This window comes from Hylobates moloch, unplaced genomic scaffold (genome assembly GCF_009828535.3).
Source record: "Hylobates moloch isolate HMO894 unplaced genomic scaffold, HMol_V3 SCAFFOLD_15, whole genome shotgun sequence".
Classification (NCBI taxonomy): domain Eukaryota; kingdom Metazoa; phylum Chordata; class Mammalia; order Primates; family Hylobatidae; genus Hylobates; species Hylobates moloch.
This window is the reverse complement of record NW_026652290.1, coordinates 36,520,054-36,541,525: the sequence shown is the minus strand read 5'-3', so window position 1 is coordinate 36,541,525 and position 21,472 is coordinate 36,520,054. Positions and strand designations below refer to the sequence as shown.

The following is a 21,472-nucleotide window of genomic DNA, read 5'->3' as shown; positions in this document are numbered from 1 at the left end:
AATTATTGTGAGGATTAAATAAGCAAATGCAAGTAAGTGATTCGCAGAGTCTCAGCTAATGCTATGGGAATTTTTTTCTCTTTTGGGGACCTAACTCAAGGAATTGTCTTCTCACCCTGTTCATGACTCATTATCACTATCCGTCCATGCAATACATCCAATTATTAACATTGTTCTAGAAAGTAGTCTACTATTGACAAATGCTTTCAAATACATAAATTATGAAATGCTGAGATGTTCCTGACAACGCTAATTACTAAGGCAAAACTCCAGCTACCATTTCACTAAGACTTCCAAAGGAGTCAAATGTCCCCCAAAACTAAGCTCCTTCCTTCTGTGTTCTATGAGATCCACTGCCCTAGAGTGACTGTGAGACACAGCAGTAGCATTAGAAAGGGCTCACTTCCGCTTCTTTTTGGTAAAAGAGATTTTGTTGCTAAACTAACATAGTGAGCCATTGAACCCTCCAACAGGGGATGAGGCTTTGAACTGTTATGTCCACTGTTAAACAGATTCCAAAGGTGCTTGGCTGCACGTTCAGGCCTTGGGACATGGAGCTAGGATTGAGGCTCTGGTGCTACCTGAACCCACACATTGTGGAGTCAAGATGATTGAGGGCAAGTGCATTGGAGGGTGGGGGCAGGGGGGAGCGTGGGGGTGGGTTACAGGGCAGGATCGAGAGGAAGGGGGTAGGGTGGGACAGGACAGGGAGGTTGAGGGCAGGGCACAGCAGGGAGTTTGTTGTTCTGCAGGGCTGGGTGAGTGTTAGCGAAACAATGCTAATGCACCTAACCAAGAAGTATTAAGTCACAAAGTTTCGTTGTTGGTTGTGCAAACAAGAATCACCATGTGACATGAGTCAGGTCCTCCTAGGATTTGCCATCAGGGAGGGAATTACATGATATCCCTGAATACCAGGTCTAAGTAAAGCATACAACACTGTAATTGTCCTCTTATTTTTCTATAAAATGAGAATTTTCACATGTTCCTTATGAGGTGCTGTAGCCAAAGCCTTCTTCCTTGTGATCTGGGAAAAAAGGGTTCCTCCTGTTTGTCTTAGATCACCCTGCAGGTGCATGTGGGTTGGAGGTGGTGCCACTAACTCCCAGATGAAGGCTTGGAGGTCCATGAAGGGGTGAATAAGACCAGGGTCTCATGGTTTCTTTATCCTTCTTCAGTTTTGTCTGCTTAGTTTTCAGACTATCCTGAGGGAGAATGTGGAGGAAGACAGGTGGCAGCCGAGTTCCTGACAAGGAACCCATGGGTGCATGGGGACTTGCTCTTTCTCCTGAGTTGATTACCCTCTGCCAGCAGACAAGCACATTTCTCCTCTCTGCCTGGATCTTCTATTAGTAAGTGTGTCTGGGAAGTATTCCTGCAAGTTCTGTTTCTCCAAAACTCTGGAATGCTCATGGCAGGTCAAGAACTGATCATGAGATCATGTCCTTCCCAACATGTACATTAATTTTTTCATTCTCCATTGAGGATGTCCTTTCAGGGAACGTAAGTGAAGGGTTGTCATTTTCTCATCCATCCAATGCCATGATAGGGAAATGACTCACTCAGTTAACCATGTCAGTGGCTGCAGGGGTCTTAGGTGTGTGGTGATCACAGGTGACAGGGATGTGTGACAGCAGGTGCTGAAGGTCGGGTATGGAGGTAGGGTTTCATCAGGTGCTCAGCCCGTCAGGCCAGGCAGCTTCCACATATGCTACTTTGTCTCTATCCTCATCTGTTTTCTTTCACAGCACTTACAACTGCCTGAACATTGTTTATTTACTTAAATCTAGTTCATCAACCACTAGAACACGTCTTCCTGACCACAGTTTTGTGTCTTTATTACTACTCCGTCTCCAACATTGAGAACAGTGCTGGGAACTCAATGACCATTTTTTTGAATAAATAAATGGATTAAATTTTTTACTAAGTGACAATACTGTTTTAAGCACTAAGCTAGGGTTTGAGACCACAGTAATAAAAATATAGCCATTTTTCTTTTCCACATAGAACCTAGATTGTTTCAATGGATCTTAATTTTATTGGATTAATTATGAGAATAAATTCCACAACCCACTGTGGAAACATTTAAATCTTCACTGCTTCTGAGACTGTCAGGGGCTTGGTGTCAGGGGTTTTCCTTCCTGCTCCAGGGAAGGGCCCTCAATGTCCTTGGTGTTCAAGGTGCTCTTCCCTGGGTGCCCTTCCATGCTTGCCTTGTCTTTTTGGGGTCTGCCTTAGATCTGAAGAACATGCACAGTTCTCACACAGAATTCAAAATCCATGCAACTTTGCCCACAGAGCATCAGCTCTGCAAATCATTCATGATTTCCCAGTTGAAGCAAGGAGCAGTGTTGTGGAGGGAAGGAAGAATTTCCCCAGAGCCCAAATCCAGGTGAGCTGCAGATAGATAGGCTCAGTGCAGGAGGTGCCTGGTCAGTGAGGGACAGAACTTTGATAATGTCAAATGCAGATGACCTTGAGTGAATAATATTTTTAGAAAACTATGAGAAGCCATTGGGAGAAAAATTCCATACATAATGTTATTATTTCTCATATATATACCAGTTTCATTCACATATATTCATGTCTTCTTTAAAGGTAAAGTTTCACATTGTGACCTATGCCCTGGTCCCTTCCCTTTGATGATTTTCCTTTTCATGACCTCCCCAATATCATATCTTTATTTTTTCTCTTCATTCTTGAAAATACTTAAAAATTTTTAATTTCCCCAAATGTCTTCCTAGTCACTGGTATATTCCTCCATTTCACATGTCTCTCCCCTGTGAGAGCCAGTATTTGAAACCTACCCACGTGAGCCTTGTATCCTTTTCAGTGTGTTCATTCTCCTAATGCCAGTCTAGCAATTTAATTTTTTCAATTATTTTAGGCAGGCAGGGTGGCCTTTAAAAACAAGAAATGGTATCCATACACTTTCTCTGGAGGAAGGAGTCCCTCTACTTACTTGTTAATGATAAGCTTCATGGGGGTGAACCCTGTTCCTCCAGATTAGAGACCTGGGGATGGGCTGAGTTAGGAACACAGCACAGTCACATGGCTTTAATTAGAGCTGGGAGTGTGTCCCTTCATATGGTTTTGGATATTTGAATTTAGGAAAGAAATTAACCTGAGCTCAAAATTAGAACCTGAATTCTTTATAAAAGGACAATTGCATAGACATGGCTCATACATCATCTTTGAAACATAATGAAGCCTTGAAAATACATCAGATAGTTATACCGTTGAGATGCTACAAGAGAGAAAATCTCTGTGCATGCAAGAGAGTCTGTGTGTAACTAACATACATTTACGTACAGCAATATGGAAGTGATTTTGACTGGAGACTATTACGAAATGATCAGAATCTATCTGTAGAGAAATTAATGAAAGTATGAGCGTAATCAGTCCTTCAGCAGCCTGTCACCTTCCCAACAACAGAGAACTCACACTGGAGAGGAGCCCTTAAATACAGTGAGTGTAGGAAAATCTCCATCCCAGCTCCACATTGACTCAGCATGTGATAACCCACATGGAAAAACCCCATGCCTGCAATCAACGTGGAAAGATTCTCAGTGACTGCTAGTCCTTTTGTTGACATAAATCAACTCGCATTGGAGTTAAACCTTATAAATGTCGTCTATGCAGGAAGGCTTTAATCATTGATCTCACATTAGACAACAGGAGCCCACTCACACTGGAGAGAAAGTATATGAATGTCATCTACGTAGAAAAGTCTTTAGTACATACTCTGGCTTTAGACAACACAAGAAGATCCACACTGGAGATAAACCTTCTAAATGGAATTACTGTGAGAAACACTTCTGTCAGAACACCAAATTTATTCACACCATGGAACTCACACAGGAGAGAAACCTTATAAATGCAATAAATTTGGGAAGCATCTCAGACAAAGTGTAACCTTTATTCACACCAAAGAACTGCCATGACAGAGAAACTCTGTAAATATAGTAAATGTGGGAAAGAATTCCACCTGAGCATTCAGCTTTATTCACACCACATAATTCACACTGCAGAGAAATCCTGTAAGTGTAATGACGGTGGAAGAGCCATCAGTTATCCTTTATCCCTTGGTCAACACAAGCAAATTCACACTGGAGAGAAATGATATGAATGTCATTTATGTGGAAGAGTGTGGTCAAATTTCTGGTTAGTAAACACGAAAGAATTTGCACTAAAGAAATAAAGTGACTGTGACCAGGATTTTAGATCAGAGTGAAGTGGCCTCATTTTCTGGGGGGAGGCTCTTGGTCTCATGGCCATGGAGATTAAGGACCCGGACACACACGAGGGTGAGGTCTAGAGCAGAACTGTAATAGGTGAAAGAAAGAGAATAGCTCTCTGCTACAGAGAGGGGTCCCAGGAAAATGGGTTGCCAATCTGTGGTGAAATGCAGGGGTTTTTTATAGATGAGCTAATGGGAAGATGGTGTCTGATCTACATAGGGCATGAAAATCCGGTTAGGACCAATTGTGCCATTTGCACAGGGCGTGAATCTCTGGCAGCCCCCACCCCAATCTTTTATTATGCAGGTGGGTAGCTACTCCATGTTGCTTGTTTCTTTCGGACTGTATACATGGTAACAAAAAAAGGGAAGGTGGAGCCCCATGGTGGACATCCCTGGCCCTAGGTAGCCCTTTTCTATGGGTGTAGCTATAGGCCTCCCCCAGTGCAAGCTTACAGCTTCCTTATCGATGCTTGCAGCTCGATCTTACATGCTTCTCTTTGTTAAAAAAGAAATGATTTCTTGGGCTGCTTTTTGTTAGAAGGGAAGTTCTGTCGAGGACTCTTTTGCCCTCACTATCTGCCTAAATAATTTCTTTCTATCTCCTGTATCAAGAGCTCTCACTTGATTTACACACACACCAAAAATAAGAATTATAAGGGAGAAAAATCGTATGAATGTCAGATATGTGGGAAAGCCTTCAGTCAATTCTCTGACTATGGACAACCTGGGAGAACCTACATTAGAAATGTAATGAATGCATAAGGGCCTTCAGCAGTAGCTGTAAACTTTATAAACACCAGAGAACTTACATGGAGGAGAAACTTTATGCCTGTCATATCTAACTGATCCTTTAAACAACAGGACTGAACTGTACTGTAGATAAGCCCTTGGTCTGTAATCACCTTTAACAAGCATTCGGCAGAGGTCCAGCTCCAGTGTGCACAAGAAAACCCAGAGGAGGAATAGCCTCTAACAAGAAATTGGGGGCAACCCCCTTTGGGTCCCATCCCATTTTATGGAAGCTCTGTTTTCACTCTATTAAATCTTGCAAGTGCACACTCTTCTCGTCTGTGTTTGTTACGGCTAGCCTAGCCTAGCCTAGCCTAGCCGTTTGTTACGGCTCGGGCTGAGCTTTCGCTTGCCGTCCACCACTGCTGTTTGCTGCCATCGCAGTCTTAGTACCTGCAGTTAAAATGATATAGGGAGGAGAATTTACTGTGTGGACTTCTCATGATGTGAACGGCATACTCACTGCTAAAGGAGACTTGTGGCTGTCAGACAACCATTTGCTTCAATATCAGACTCTATTACTTGAAGGGCCAGTGCTGTGTCTGCGCACTTGTGCAACTCAATCCTGCCACATTTCTTCCAGACAATGAAGAAAAAAATAGAACATAACTGTCAACAAGTAATTGCTCAAACCAACACTGCTCAAGGGGACCTTCTAGAGATTCCCACTGATCCTGACCTCAACTTGTATACTGATGGAAGTTCCTTTGTAGAAAAAGGACTTCAAAAAGCAGGGTATGCAGTGGTCAGTGATAATCGAATACTTGAAAGCAATCCCCTCACTCCAGGAACTAGTGTTCAGCTGGCAGAACTAATAGCCCTCACTCGGGCACTAGAATTAGGAGAAGAAAAAAGGGAAAAAATATATACAGACTCTGTGTGTGCTTACCTAGTCCTCCATGCCCACACAGCAATATGGAGAGAAAGGGAATTCCTAACTTCCAGGGAAACACCTATCAAACATCAGGAAGCCATTAGGAGATTATTATTGGCTATACAGAAATCTAAAGAGGTGGCAGTCTTACATTGCCGGGGTCATCAGAAAGGAAAGAAAAGGGAAATAGAAGGGAACTGCCAAGTGGATATTGAGGCTAAAAGAGCTGCAAAGCAGGACCCTTCACTAGAAGTGCTTATAGAGGCCGGGCGTGGTGGCTCATGCCTGTAATCCCAGCACTTTGGGAGGCTGAGAGGTGGATCATGAGATCAGGAAATCAAGACCATCCTGGCTAACATGGTGAAACCCCGTCTCTACTAAAAATACAAAAAAATTAGCCGGGCATGGTGGCGGGCGCCTGTAGTCCCAACTACTCGGGAGGCTGAGGCAGGAGAATGGTGTGAACCCAGGAGGCAGAGCTTGCAGTGAGCCAAGGTCACGCCACTGCACTCCAGCCTGGGCGACAGTGTGAGACTCCATCTCAAAACAACAACAACAACAACAAAAATAAATGCTCATAGAAGGACCCTTAGTATGGGGTAATCCCCTCCAGGAAACCGAGCCCCAGTACTCAGCAGGAGAAATAGAAGGAGGAAACTCACAAGGACATAGTTTCCTCCCCTCAGGATGGCTAGCCACCAAAGAAGGAAAAATACTTTTGCCTGCAGCTAACCAATGGAAATTACTTAAAACCCTTCACCAAACCTTTCACTTAGTCATTGATAGCAACCATCAGATAGCCAAATTATTATTTACTGGACCAGGCCTTTTCAAAACTATCAAGCAGATAGTCAGAGTGTGTCAAAGAAATAATCCCCTGCACTTCAGGCCATACATTTCAATTCCTGTATCTTTAACCTCCTTGTTAAGTTTGTCTCTTCTAGAATCGAAGCTGTAAAACTGCTGTAAAAGTACAAATCGTTCTTCAAATGGAGCCCCAGATGCAGTCCATGACTACGATCTACCGCAGACCCCTGGACCTGCCTGCTAGCCCATGCTCTGATGTTAATGACATTGAAGGCACCCCTCCTGAGGAAATCTCAACTGCACGACCCATACTACGCCCAATTCAGCAGGAAACAGAGCAGTTGTCAGCCAACCTCCCCAACAGCACTTCAGTTTTCCTGTTGAGAGGGGGACTGAGAGACAGGACTAGCTGGATTTCCTAGGCTGACTAAGAATCCCTAAGCCTAGCTGGAAGGTGACCACATCCACCTTTAAACACGGGGCTTGCAACTTAGCTCACACCCGACCAATCAAGTAGTAAAGAGAGCTCACTAAAATGCTAATTGGGCTAAAACAGGAGGTAAAGAAATAGCCAATCATCTATCGCACAGGGGGAGGGACAATGATCGGGATATAAACCCAGGTATTCAAGCTGGCAACGGCAACCCCCTTTCGGTCCCCTCCCATTTTATGGGAGCTTTGTTTTCACTCTATTAAATCTTGCAACTGCAGAAACAAAAACAAAACACAAAAAACCCACAAAAAACAAACAACAACAACAAAAAAAAAAAACACAAGAAATTGGATAGAAATTCTGAATCAGGAAGAGGAAGCTTCCTGGGTGTTTTAGGGGAGTACTGGAGGACGTGATATAGTAAAGAATACATCTGACATTGTCTTTAGTTCTTAGCACAGAGCTTCAAAAATTTAGCCAGCCAAGCCTACATAATGAAACCACAGTAAGATCTCTAGATACTGAGGCTCAGGGGAGCTTCTAGGTTGGTGAATACTTTGCTGATCAGGAGGGTAACCAACAGTGACTCCATGGGGAGAGGGCACACAGCTCTACATTCCCTCCAGACTTCACCCTATACATCCTTTCATTTAGTTGTTACCAAGTTGTATGTTTTATAATAAACCTGTAATCATAATTATTGCTTACTTTTGAGCTCTGTGAGTCATTTTAGTGAATTATTGAATCTGAGGGGAAATGAAAACCTCTGATTTTGTAGACAGTTGTGTAGAAGTGCAAGTGGCTTGGGGCCACCCAAAGTGTGCCTGGTATTTGAAATCTTAAGAGAAGCTCAATGGGAATGAGCCTTTAAACATGTGAAGTCTGATGCTAACTCTGGACAGAGTCAGAATTGAATATCCATATACCCCTAGTGTAGTTAAAATGGAATAGGGGAATATCAGATAATTTCTACTGGAGAAGGAAGTGAAATAAACATAAGAAACCCTTTATTCACACAGCAACTCTTGTAGGACATATAAGGATTCATATGGTGTAGAATAATTTCAGTGTAACCAGTGAGGGACAGGGCCCAGTGATCACTCATTCCTCAGTCAGTATTACAGTTCTTACAGCAGGGTGATACTAATCCTAAAGTCGAGTAGAAAAACCATCTGCAGGAATTCATCAGAAAACTCAAACCAGGAAAAAACTCTATCAGTAACCCTTTAGGAAGTCCTAGCTATAGCAACCAGACAAGAGAAAGAAATAAAGGTCATCCCAATTGGAAAAGAAGAAGTCAAATTATTCTTATACTTGACATGATCTTAAATTTGGAAAAAACTAAAGACTCCACCAAAAAACTATTAGAACTGATAAATTCAGTAAAGTTGCAGAATACAAAATCAACATACAAAAATCAGTAGCATTTCTATATGCCAACAGTAAACAGTCTGAAAAAGAAATCAAGGAAGTAATCCCATTTACAATATAGCTACAAATAAAATAAAATACCTAGAAATAACCTTAACCAAAGAAATGAATGATCTCTACAATGAAAACTGTGAAACACTGATGAAAGAATTGAAGAGGGCACAAAAAAATGGAAAGATATTCCATGTTCATGGATTGGAAGAATCAATATTGTTAAAATGTCCATACTACTCAAAGCAATCTACAGGTTCAATGCTTTCATTGAAATCATTTGATTCCCTATCAAAATACCAAAGACATTCTTCACAGAAATAGAAAAAAAATCTTAAAATTTTCATGGAACCACACAAGATCCAGAATAGCCAAAGCTATCCTAAACAAAAAGAACAAAACTGGAAGAATCACATTACCTGACTTCAAATTATACTACAGAGCTATAGTAATCAAAACAGCATTGTACTGGCATAAAAACAGACACATAGACCAACGGAACAGAACAGAGGACCCAGAAACAAACCCATACACCTGCAGTGAACTCAGTTTTAACAAAGTGCCAAGAACAGACATTGGGGAAAGGATGGGCTCTTCAATAAATGGTGCTGGGAAAACTGGGTATGCAAAGGCAGAAGAATGAAACTAGACCCCTGTCTCTTGCCACATACAAAAATCAAATCAAAATGGGTTAAAGACTTAAATCCAAGTCCTCAAACTATGAAACTACTCCACAAAAACATTGGGGAAACTCTCCAGGACATTGGCCTAGATAAAGATTTTTTGAGTAATACCCCACAAGCATGGGCAACCAAAGCAAAAATGGACAAATGGGTCACTTGTTAAAAAGCTTATACACAGCAAAGGAAACAATCAACAAAGTAAAGAGACAACCCACAGAATGGGAGAAAATATTTGCAAACTGCTCATCTGACAATGGATTAATAACTAGAATATATAAGGAGCTCAAACAACTCTATAGGAAAAAAATTGAATAATGTGATTAAAAAATGGGCAAAAATTCTGAGTAGACATTTCTCCAAAGAAGACATATAAATGGCAAACAGGCATATAAAAAGGTGCTCAACATCATCAGTCATCAGAGAAATGCAAATCAAAACTACCATGAGATATCATCCCACCTTAGTTAGAATGGCTTTTATGCAAAAGACAATAACAAATACTGGCAACAATATGGAGAAAAGAGAACCCATGTTCACTGTTGGTGGGAATGTAAATTAGTTCAACCGCTATGGAGAACAGTTTGGGAGGTTTCTCAGAAAATGAAAAATAGAACTACCAAATGATCCAGCAACCCCACTGCTAGGTATATACGTAAAAGAAAGAAAATCAGTGTATTGAAGGGATACCTGCACTCCCATGTTTATTGCAGCACTATTCACAATAGCCAAGATTTGGAAGCAATCCAAGTGTCCATCAACAGACAAATGCATCGAGAAAATGTGGTGCATATACCCAACGGAGTACTACTCAGCTGTAAAAAAATAATGGGATCCTGTCATTTGTAACAACATGGATGGAACTGGAGGTCATAGTGTTAAGTTAAATAAGCCAGGCACAGAAAAACAAATTTCCCATGTTCTCACTTATTTGTGGGAGCTAAAAATCAAAACAATAGAATTTATGGAGAAAGAAGGATGGTGACCAGAGGCTGGGAAGGGTAGTGGCGGGTGAGGGAAAGTAGGGATGATTAATTGGTACAAAAATATACTTAGGTAGAATGAATAATATCTAATATTTGATAGCACAACAGGGTGACTACAGTCAACAACGACTTATTGTACATTTTAAAATAACTAAAAAAGTGTAATTGGGTTGTTTGTGATGCAAAGAAAGTATAAATGCTTGAGGGGATGGATACCCCGTTTACTCTGATGTGATTATTATGCATTGCATGCCTGAATCAAAACATCTCATGTACTCCATGAATATGTACCTACTGTGAACCCACAAAAATCAAAATAAAAAAATTGTAAAAGGAACCCTTTAGCCCACAATTCATTTAAGAACTCAGAATTTTGCCCTGTGACTCAATTTTTAAAAGTAAGATAAAAATACGATTGTGATATGATTTGGGTTGTTGAATGCAAAATTTTGTGACAAGTAATAAGTGATGAGGTTAAAGGTTAAATACTTTTCAATACACATGCGGCCAAAGTTGCTGAAAAAATACCATATGTTGGTCAGTTTCTAGCTTTTTATGCAGCTCTTAACATAATTTTATTAGTAGAAATTCGGGTCCGTCAGAAAATAACTTTGAATATGAGCTGAGAAACATAGGACACAAAATTATGCATCTTAACCATTATATTAGTATTACATGTACATACACATGGCAGATATTTATATGAACATGGATAAATAACACAATTTATGACTGAAGTCTGATGTTAATATAAGTCTTCCTTTAAAATGTCAAACCTGTCCATATTTTCCCACCTACACTGCCATGGTTATTCCTCTCCTTGACAGGCAGGAGGAGAGGGCAGGGAGAGGAGGCTAGGAGGGAGGAAACAGGCCGGAGATGCCGCAGGAGCATGCAGTATGCGGGTGAGTGACCCCAGCCGTATTGGGGCAAGGATGGACTAGTGGCGGGGGATGAAGGGCAGTAGGAGCAGAAAGAAGGAAGAGGGTTGGACAGGCAAGGCACTGATGGGGCAAATGAGGCAGTGAGGTTTAGTATCCAGAGCATCACAGCCAAAAAGTAGACGAAATGCAATGAAGATGTGGATGTGTTGTCCTGGGAAGCTCACGCCTCCTCATGAGGGTGCTACCAGTTCTTGTGAGAATCAGATCAGCTGAAGCACACAGAGCACTGTCTCTGCTGAACAGCAGGTGCTCAATTCCTGTTATTTCACTCTCATCTCTCCCAGTTCTTTCTGATAAACCTTGAGCTGCTCCTCCTTGTAAATTAGAACCTCCAACTTTCTAAGTTGGAAGGGGACTGAAAGGCTATTTTGGTAGGCACAATTCTAAGACAGGCCCCGAGATTCTGTCCCCTGGAGTCCACCCCTGTTTAATCTCCTCCCATTGAGGGGGGCCTGGACTTCTGAATATATTGGGATGTCATTTTGTTAATTAGATAACCTTACATGGCAATGCTGGGGGGTGGGGGCTGCAGATGTTTTTAAGGTGCATAGTATTCTGACTGTTATATAATCAAGAGGTAGTTTTATCTAATTAGAAGAGTCCTTTTGAAGAGAGTCTACGGGTCAGAAATGAAGGAAGTCTGAGAGACTTTCCTAACATTCAACATAAATCAACTGGTAATTTGAGGTTTCTGGCAATTTGTTTCACATAAATAGAACTAACAAGAGGTATCTAGACTCCTCTCCCCTGCTCTCTGGATCCTAGTCCTAGTTCTAACCAGTTACTAAATCCTTGTCAGCAAAGGATCATCCAGCCTGTTCCTAAACAGCCCTAGCGTAGGGACCTGACTGACACCTAAGGTAGAATAATTTGGTTTTATAAACAGGGTTAATAATTATAGTAGTGATTCCTGTTGCCTGTTCAGCAGTAAGTGGATGCCAGCTACCATGCAAAGTCCTTGATCTTATCAAATTTTTACAATAGCCTCATGAGAACAAGAGAGAAGGGCAGTGTAGCTAGGTGAGATTCAACCAGTCATTTAGTTCAACCTCATTCAGTTGTGAGGAATCTCAGGCCCAGATATGTTAAGCTCGGGGGTTACAAAGCCCCCCGAAATGGTTGAAAATGCTGTTTTCAACCATTAGCATAACCCAGAACACCTAGATGGTTCCTCTATTTCCTATGAGCTCAGCAAAAGTATCATTTACCCACACAGTCTCCTATGGTTGTGCTTGCATGCACTACTCTTGTGCTATGACCAGAATTCAGTTCACAGCAGCCTTTCATGTTGTCACAATGTTAACTTAGCACATCTTCAACTCTACCAGCCTGTGATGTACTTTAGAGAATTGTATATTTCTGGCTATATAAGATTTAAACACACTCAAACATCTCTCATACTGAAAATTCACAATTCATAAACATCTATAAAATGCTTTAGAGTCTCAGAAAAGAAGTGAGCTGGCAGCCCAGTACTTTGGGAGGCTGAGGTGGGAGGATCATGAAGTCAGGAAATCGAGACCATCCTGGCTAACATGGTGACATCTCGTCTCCACTAAAAATACAATAAATTAGCCCGGTGTGGTGGTGGGTACCCGTAGTCCCAGCTACTCGGGAAGATGAGGCAGGAGAATGGCATGAACCCGGGAGGTGGAGCTTGCAGTGTGCCGAGATTGCACCACTGCACTCCAGCCTGGGTGACAGGGCAAGACTCCGTATCAAAAAAAAAAAAAAAAAAAAAGTGAGCTGGCATTGAGAAAATCTCTTGATATATTTGAGTTTTTCATTTTAATTAAGTTTTGAATGACTGAATACTATTATCCAAATAGGTTTTTTGTTTTTTGTTTTTTTTTTTGAGACGGAGTCTTGCTCTGTCACCCAGGCTGGAGTGCAGTGGCACGATCTCGGCTCACTGCAAGCTCCGCCTCCCGGGTTCAAGCCATTCTCCTGCCTCAGCCTCCCGTGTAGCTGGGACTACAGGCGCCTGCCATCACACCCGGCTAATTTTTTGTATTTTTAGTAGAGACGGGGTTTCACCATGTTAGCCAGGATGGTCTCCATCTCCTGACCTTGTGATCCGCCCGCCTTGGCCTCCCAAAGTGCTGGGATTACAGGCTTGAGCCACCACGCCCGGCCCCAAATAGGTTTTAAAGGGACTCTTGTATGACATCACTGTTTTTTCTGGAGATAAGCTAACAAATGGTGTGACATGCTATGAAACAGGTTTTATTGTGGATAAGGGAAGAAATATATATTCAACTAAGCATATGTATTGTCCATAAAACATATCACATTATGTGACCTTGTCAGTAGTTAAAGAAATCAATGCAAGTTCCAGCCAACCCTAAAATTCATTAGGCTAAATTTCTTAAAAGTAATTATATCATATTAAATAATAATTGTAATTATTTCTCAAACTTTCCAATCTTCCACGTATTAGACCTGTTCTTTTTTTTTTTTTTTTTTTTTTTTTGAGATGGAGTCTCACACTGTCACCCAGGCTGGAGTGTAGTGGCGCGATCTCGGCTCACTGTAACCTCTGTCTCCTGGGTTCAAACAATTCTCCTGCCTCAGTCTCCCAAGTAGCTGGGATTACAGGCACCTGCCACCACACCCAGCTAATTTTTTGTATTTTTAGTAGAGACAGGGTTTTGCCATATCTCACAAAGCCTGACAAGGCCAGACTGGTCTCAAGCTCCTGATTTCAGGTGATCCACCTGCCTCAGCCTCCCAAAGTGCTAGGATTACAGGCGTGAGCCACTGCACCCACCCCAGAACTGTTCTTAAAGGATGCCTCTACTCATCTATTTGCCCACAGGTTTATTACCTTATATATAAAGCACCTTAGAGACTTTTCAGGACAATACAGATGTCTTTTACCATCACTGGAAAGTATTTCTCGTGAATACTCGCTAACTTTAACAAAGTGATCTTCCCTGTTTCAGCTGACACTGAAGACACACTCATCCTCCGATGAAGCCGCACACATCAGCTGGAAGAGTATCAGTGTTGCTCTCCACTGTGGAGGTTTGATTCAGTTGCTCTGAACGCTGGTCATACCAAACATACCTCTCTCTGCTCTCCACTGAAAGAAACTCAGTTGGCTGTTCATTCCAAAGTTAGGTTTCTATACTTCTTTGGAACAAATCATCTGATTTGTGTAATAAAGAGAAGTCATAATACAATTAATAGGCATATGAATAAAATGCTAAAGTTTTCACAAATGCTAAATTGTAGGGATATTTCAGGCAGCATATGGTTTCCTCTCTAATTTATTTCCAAGGCTAAATTCATTTTTATACATGTTTATTTTAAGCTAGTCTTTTATTTATTTATTTTTGAGATAGAGTCTCGCTCTGCTGTCCAGGCCGGAGTGCAGTGGTGTGATCTTGGCTCACTGCAACCTCCTGGGTTCAAGTGATTCTCCTGCCTCAGCTTCCTGAGTATCTGGGATTACAGGCATATGCCACCATGCCCAGCTAATTTTTGTGTTTTTAGTAGAGACACGGTTTTGCCATGTTGGCCAGGCTGGTTTTGAACTTCTGACTGCAGGTGATCCATCCACCTCGGCCTCCCAGAGTGCTGGGATTACAGGCATGAGCCACTCTTCTGGGCCTAAGCTAGTTGTTGTTGTTGTTGTTGTTTTTAATGGAGTCTCACTCTGTCGTTCAGGCTGGGGTGCAGTGATGCAATCTCAGCTCACTACAACTTCTGCCTCCTGGGTTCAAGGGATTCTCCTGCCTCAGCCTCCTGGGTAGCTGGGACTACAGGCGCGTGCTACCACGCTCAGCTAATTTTTGTATTTTGAGTAGAGACAGGGTTTCACTGTGTTAGCCAGAATGGTCTCGACCTCCTGACCTCATGATCTGCCTGCCTCGGCCTCCCAAAGTGCTGGAATTACAGGCATGAGCCACCACGCCCAGCAAGGTAGTCTTTTAAATGGGGAATATAGAATTCAAAGGTAGTCTTTTAAATGGGGAATATAGAATTCAAATTGTGTCTCATTCTCTGTTGTACAGAAAATTGAAGAGTTATGCAACAGTACTGGGGGTTACAATATAAATACTCCTTTAAAGACAATGCAGCCTAAGCAATTTTTACACCTAGAAAATGAAAAACCAAAATGTTTTACTTTCCATGGAATGGTAACTTGTAATGAGTCCATTGAAAGTACGTTGGTTAGTGTTGTTTATTTGCCCTAGACTTAGAGGATAAGAATTTGTGAGACAGATCCTCTTAAAGAGGTGTAAATGTTAAAAAATTTAAAATTCCTTTAGCCTAATGTTTTTTTCCTACAATTTCCTTCAACTTAAATTTAATGGAAATTTAGGACCCTGTAAGAAGTAGTATGATAGAAATGCAAGACCATGGCATTCTACCTTGATATTAAACAATTGGGTTGAGAATGACAGGAATAAAAATTAGTTTACCTTAAACAGTAAATTCAAATTACTACTGAACCAAAAGTTTAGCATGTAGGTATCGTTAATAATCTTTTTTTTTTTTTTTTTTTTTTTTGAGACGGAGTTTCCGTCTTTTTATCCAGGCTGGAGTGCAATGGTGTGACCTCGGCTCAGTGCAACCTCTGTCTCCCAGTTTCAATCGATTCTCCTGCCTCAGCCTCCCAAGTAGCTGGAATTACAAGCGCCCACCATCATGCCTGGCTAATTTTGTATTTTTAGTAGAGATGGGATTTCACCATGTTGGCCAGGCTGGTCTCAAACTCCTGACCTCAAGTGATCCGCCTGCCTCAGCCTCCCAAAGTGCTGGGATTACAGGCATGAGCCATAGTGCCTGGCCTATTAATGATCTTATAGGGCAGAGTAGTCCTTGAACACCAAGCATATTTTTAAAAAAAATTCTTTTAGAGTAGTTGATTTGAATCATTTTGAAAGGAAAACTAATTTTATACCTCAAAATGAATTTAGATTATGTCTAGTCATAATTATGTTGTAATCATAAATGTCTATTTTCTAAATTTGGGGGTCTTGCTCAGTGTAATAAAATATTCATTTTTGTACCTTATTAGATTCACTTAACCACTAAAGCTGTTTTTTTATTACCTCATATGCTGATAAGATAATTAACATTTTATTAATAAATTTTTAGTAATATTGGGAAGATCATGATGCTATATGAATCATGTTTCATATATAAAGAAATCAAGGATTAGAAAGGCATATAACCATATTATTTGTGGTATATTACTAAGAATGGATATCATCTGTCTTAGCCCATCTGTGTTGCTATAAAGGAATACCTGAGACTGGATAACATATAAAGAAAAACGATTTATTTGGCTCACAATTCTGTTGGCTGAAAGATTGGGCATGTGGCAAGGGCCTCTGGCTGCCTCCGCTCATGAAGAAAGATAAAGGGGAGCCGGATTGCAGAGACTGCATGGTGAGAGAGGAAGCAAGAGAAAGAGGAGGAGGTGCCAGGCTCCTTTAACAACCAGTTCTCACAGGAACTAATAGAGCAAGAACTCACTCACCACCCACCCGCCAGGGAGGGCATTAATCCACTCATGAATGAGCCACCCCCATGATCCAAACACCTCCCATTAGGCCCCACCTCCAACACTGGGTATTAAATTTTAACATGAGGTTTGGTGGCCAACATCCAAACCACAGCATCATCTGTTGTGAATAATAATAAAAATACTGAAGAATATTTATGGAAACATTGCTTGAGTCTATGCAAGATTTCACAAATACCTTGTCATTCTTAGAAATCAAAATGACCTTTTTGTAATTTTGGATTGGCACGTTTATAAACATTTTCCAAATACAGTGTCACCACCTAGAACAGTGGTTTGATTTAGTATCTCTTTAGCTCTTTCTACATGTTCACAGGAGAGTTTTGGAAAATTAGTTCAGGTCTTCTAATTCTTTATGCATTTATTGGAATTTAATAGAAACTAAGGTATGTTTAATGTAGATTTCAGAATTGTCAATCAAATGTGCTGTGCTCATTACTCAACTATTGAAGCCACGACTTTTTCTCAATATCTTTACCTTTTTCTCAAGCATTTCATTACCTTTTTAAAAACGAATAGACTATGTTTAGAGCTTGGTTTTACAGAAAAACCAAGCAGAAAATACAATGTTTCCTATATTTCCTTCCCTAATTTCTCCTCATCTCCCCTCTTCCAGTTTCCTCTGTCATTAACTTTCTTTACTGTGGTACATTTGTTACAACTGATTAACCAATAATGATGCATTATTATTCACTGAATCCATAATTTAAATTAGGGCTATATCTTTTTTTTTTTTTTTTTTGAGACTCTGTCACCCAGGCTGGAGTACAATGGCACCATCTTGGCTCACTGCAATTTCTGCCTCCTGGGTCCAAGTGATTCTCCCGCCTCAGCCTCCCAAGTAGCTGGGATTACAGGCACACACCACCACACCCAGCTAATTTTTGTATTTTTAGTAGAGACGGTGTTTCATCATGTTGGCCAGGAAGGTCTTGAACTCCTGACCTCAGGTGATCCCCCTGCCTCGGCCTCCCAAAGTGCTGGGATTACAGGCATGAGCTACCACGCCCGGCCAGGCTATGCCTTTATGTTTTGTACTTCTGGGGCTTTTGACAAATGCGCAATGGCATATGTCCATCATCACAGAATAATACAAAATAGTTTTCCTTCCCTAAAAATCCTCTGTGCTCCACCTATTTATTCCTCGCTCCCATCCCCCACCAACTACTGATCATTTTACTGTCTTTATAGTTTTGCCTTTTTTAGAATGTCAAATGTTTGGAATCTTACAGTGTGTAGCCTTTTCTGACAGGCTTCTTTCACCTTGCAATATACGTTTAAAGTTTCTCCATGATTTTGCATGGCTTAATAGTTCATGTCCTGGACTGCATGGTGGCTCATGCCTGTAATCTCAGCACTTTGGGAGGCTGAGGTGAGCAGACCGCTTGAGCTCACTAACCTGGGCAACATGGCAAAATCCTATCTCTACAAAAAACAAAAAAAATTACCTGGGCATAATAGTGCATGCCTGTAGTCCCAGCTATTCAGGAGGCTGAGGTGGGAGGAGGGCTTCAGCCTGGGAGGCAGAGATTGCAGTGAGCCAAGATCGCACCACTGCACTACAGCCTGGGCAATAGATCTAGACCTTGTCTCAAAACAAAACAAAAAAAGAGAAAAAAATATATGTAGTTCATGTTCTTTTATTGCTGAATAATATACCATGATACAGATATACCACAGTTTGTTTATTCATTCACCTATTGCTTCCAGTTTGGAACAATTGTGAATAAAGCTGCTATAAACACTCATGCATTTTTGGTGGGGATGTAAATTTATAACTTCTTTGGATAAATATCAAGGAGCTTGATTACTAGATTGTATAGTAAGAGTATGTTTAGTTTTGTAAGAAACTGCCAAACTCTTCCAAAGTAATGGTGCCATTTTGCTTTTCCACCAGTAATGAGTGAGAATTCCTGTTGCTCCATGTTCTCACCAGCATTTGATGTTGTCAGTGTTCTGGATTTTAGCCCTTCTAATCGGTGTTTAGTGATATGTAATTGTTGTTTTAATTTCCAGTTCCTTGGTGACATATAATGTTGAGCATCTTTTCATACAATTATTTGCCATTTGTATATCTACTTTGGTGAGATATCTATTCAGATCTCTTGCTTACTTGTTAATTAGATCATTAATTTTATTATTATTGACTGTTAAGAATTCTTTGTATAATTTGGAGTAAACAGCCTACAGAATGGGAGAAACTATTCACAAACTACACATCTGACAAAGGTCTACCATCCAGAATCTATAAGGAATGTAAACAAATCACAAGCAAAAAAGACATTTCTCAAAAGAAGACCTATAAGTGCCCAAGAAACATGAAAAGATGCTCAACATACTAATTCGTCAGAGAAATGCAAATCAAAACCACAATGAAAAAACATCTCACACTAGTAAGAATGGCTATTATTACAAAGTCAAAAAACAACAGATGCCAGGAAGACTGTGGAAAAAAGAGAATGCTTATACACTATTGGTGGGAATGTAAATTAGCTCAGCCACTGTGGAAAGCAATTTGGAGATCTCTCAAAGAACTTAAAACAGAACTACCATTCAACCCAGAAATCCCATTATTGGGTATATATCCAAAAGAAAAATTGTTCTACCAAAAAGACACATGCACTCACATGTTCATTACAGCACTATTCACAATAGCAAAGACATAGAATCAACTTAGGTGCCCATCAATGGTGGATTTGATAAAGAATACATGGTACATATATACCATGGAATACTATGCAGCCATAAAAAGGAACAAAATCCTATGCTCTGCAACAGCATGGATGCAGCTGCAGTCCATCATCCTAAGTGAATAAACCCAGGAACAGAAAATCAAATGCCACATGTTCTCACTTGTAAGTGGGAGCTAAACATTGGGTACTCATGGACATAAAGATGGCAACAATAGACACTGGGGACTAGTAAAGGGGGGAGGATGGGAGGTGGCAAGGGTTGAAAAACTAACTATTGGGTACTATGCTTGGCACCTGAGTGACAGGATCATTCATACCCCAAACCTGAGCATCACACAATATACCCAGGTAGCAAACCTGCAGAAATATTCCTTGAATCAAAACTAAAAGTTGCAAAAAAAAAAAAAAAAAAAGGAAAGAAAGAAAAAAGAGTTATTTGTATATTTTGGATAACAATCCTTTATCAGATATATCTTTGTAAATATTTTCTCTCAGCTTGTGGCTTGTCTTCTCATTCTCTTAATAGTGTCTTTCACAGAACAGGAATTGTTATTTTTAGCGAAGTCCCACTATCGATTTTTCTTTTATGGATATTGCTTTTGGTTTCATATCTAAAAAGTCACAGCCAAACCCATGATTACCTAGATTTTCCTCTATGTTATATTTTTAAAGTTTTATGGTTTTTCATTTTACGTGAAGTCAATGATTCATTTTGAGTTAATTTTTGTGAAAGGTTTAAAGTCTATGTCTAGATTTTTATTACTATATATATATACATATATATACACATTTATATATATAAAATATATATGTATATATATATATATATTTTTTTTTTTTTAAGACAGAGTCCCACTCTGTCGTCCAGACTGGAGTGCAATGGTACAATCTCAGCTCATTGCAACCTCTGCCTTCTGGATTCAAGAAATTCTCCTGCCTCAGCCTCCCAAGTAGCTGGGATTGCAGGTGCCCGCCACTATGCCCAGCTAATTTTTTGTAGTTTTAGTAGAGACAGGGTTTCACCATGTTGGCCAGGCTGGTCTCAAACTCCTGATCCACCTGCCTTGGTCTCCCAAAGTGCTGGGATTACAGGCATGAGGATTTTTATTATTTTTTGAGATGGGGTCTTGCTCTGCCACCCAAGCTGTAGTGCAGTGATGCAATCATGGCTTATTGCAGCCTCGGCCTCCCAGGTTCAAGCCATCCTCCCACTTCAGCTTCCCAAATAGCTGAGACTACAGGCACTCGCTGCCACACCGAGCTGATTTTTTAATTTTTTGTAGAGAGGGGGGTCTCTCTATGTTGTACAGGCTGGTCTTTACCTGAGCTCAAGTGATTCTCCCATCTCTGCCTCCCAAAGCATTGGGATTACAGGTGTGAGCCACCATGCCTGGCTAGATTTTTTTAAATGTAGATGTCCAATCATTCCAGCATCATTTGTTTCTATATTAAATTGTCCTTGCTCCTTTGCAAATATCAGTTGACTATACCTGGGGGCATCTATTTTTAGGCTTTCAATTCTATTCCATTGACCTATTCATCTAATCTTCTGCTAATACCACATTGTCCTGATTGTTCTAGCATTATGTTCTCACTTATAAGTGAGTAAATCTTGAAATCAGATAGTGTTAGTACTCTGACTTCATTCTCCTTTAATACTGTGTTGGCTATTCTGGGTCTTTTGCCTCTTTATATAAACTTTAGAATCAATTTGTTAATTCCACAAAACAACTTGCTGAGATTTTTATTAGGATTGCATTGGATCTACAGATTAAGTTGGGAATAACTGACATCCTAACAATATTGGATCTTCCTATTTATGGACATGGAATACTTCTCTATTTATTCAAATCTTTTTTTCTTTTTTTTATTATACTTTAGGTTTTAGGGTACATGTGCACAATGTGCAGGTTTGTTACATATGTATCCATGTGCCATGTTGATTTCCTGCACCCATTAACTCGTCATTTAGCATTAGGTATATCTCCTAATGCTGTCCCTCCCCCCTCCCCCCACCCCACAACAGTCCCCGGAGTGTGATGTTCCCCTTCCTGTGTCCATG

At 40.6% G+C, this 21,472-nt stretch overlaps 1 pseudogene; it reads right to left on the bottom strand.

Moving 5' to 3' along the window:
* Nucleotides 1-4,225: 4,225 nt before the first annotated feature.
* LOC116484212 (serine/arginine-rich splicing factor 3-like) overlaps nt 4,226-21,472 on the bottom strand; it is a 25,906-nt pseudogene continuing 8,659 nt past the window's right edge.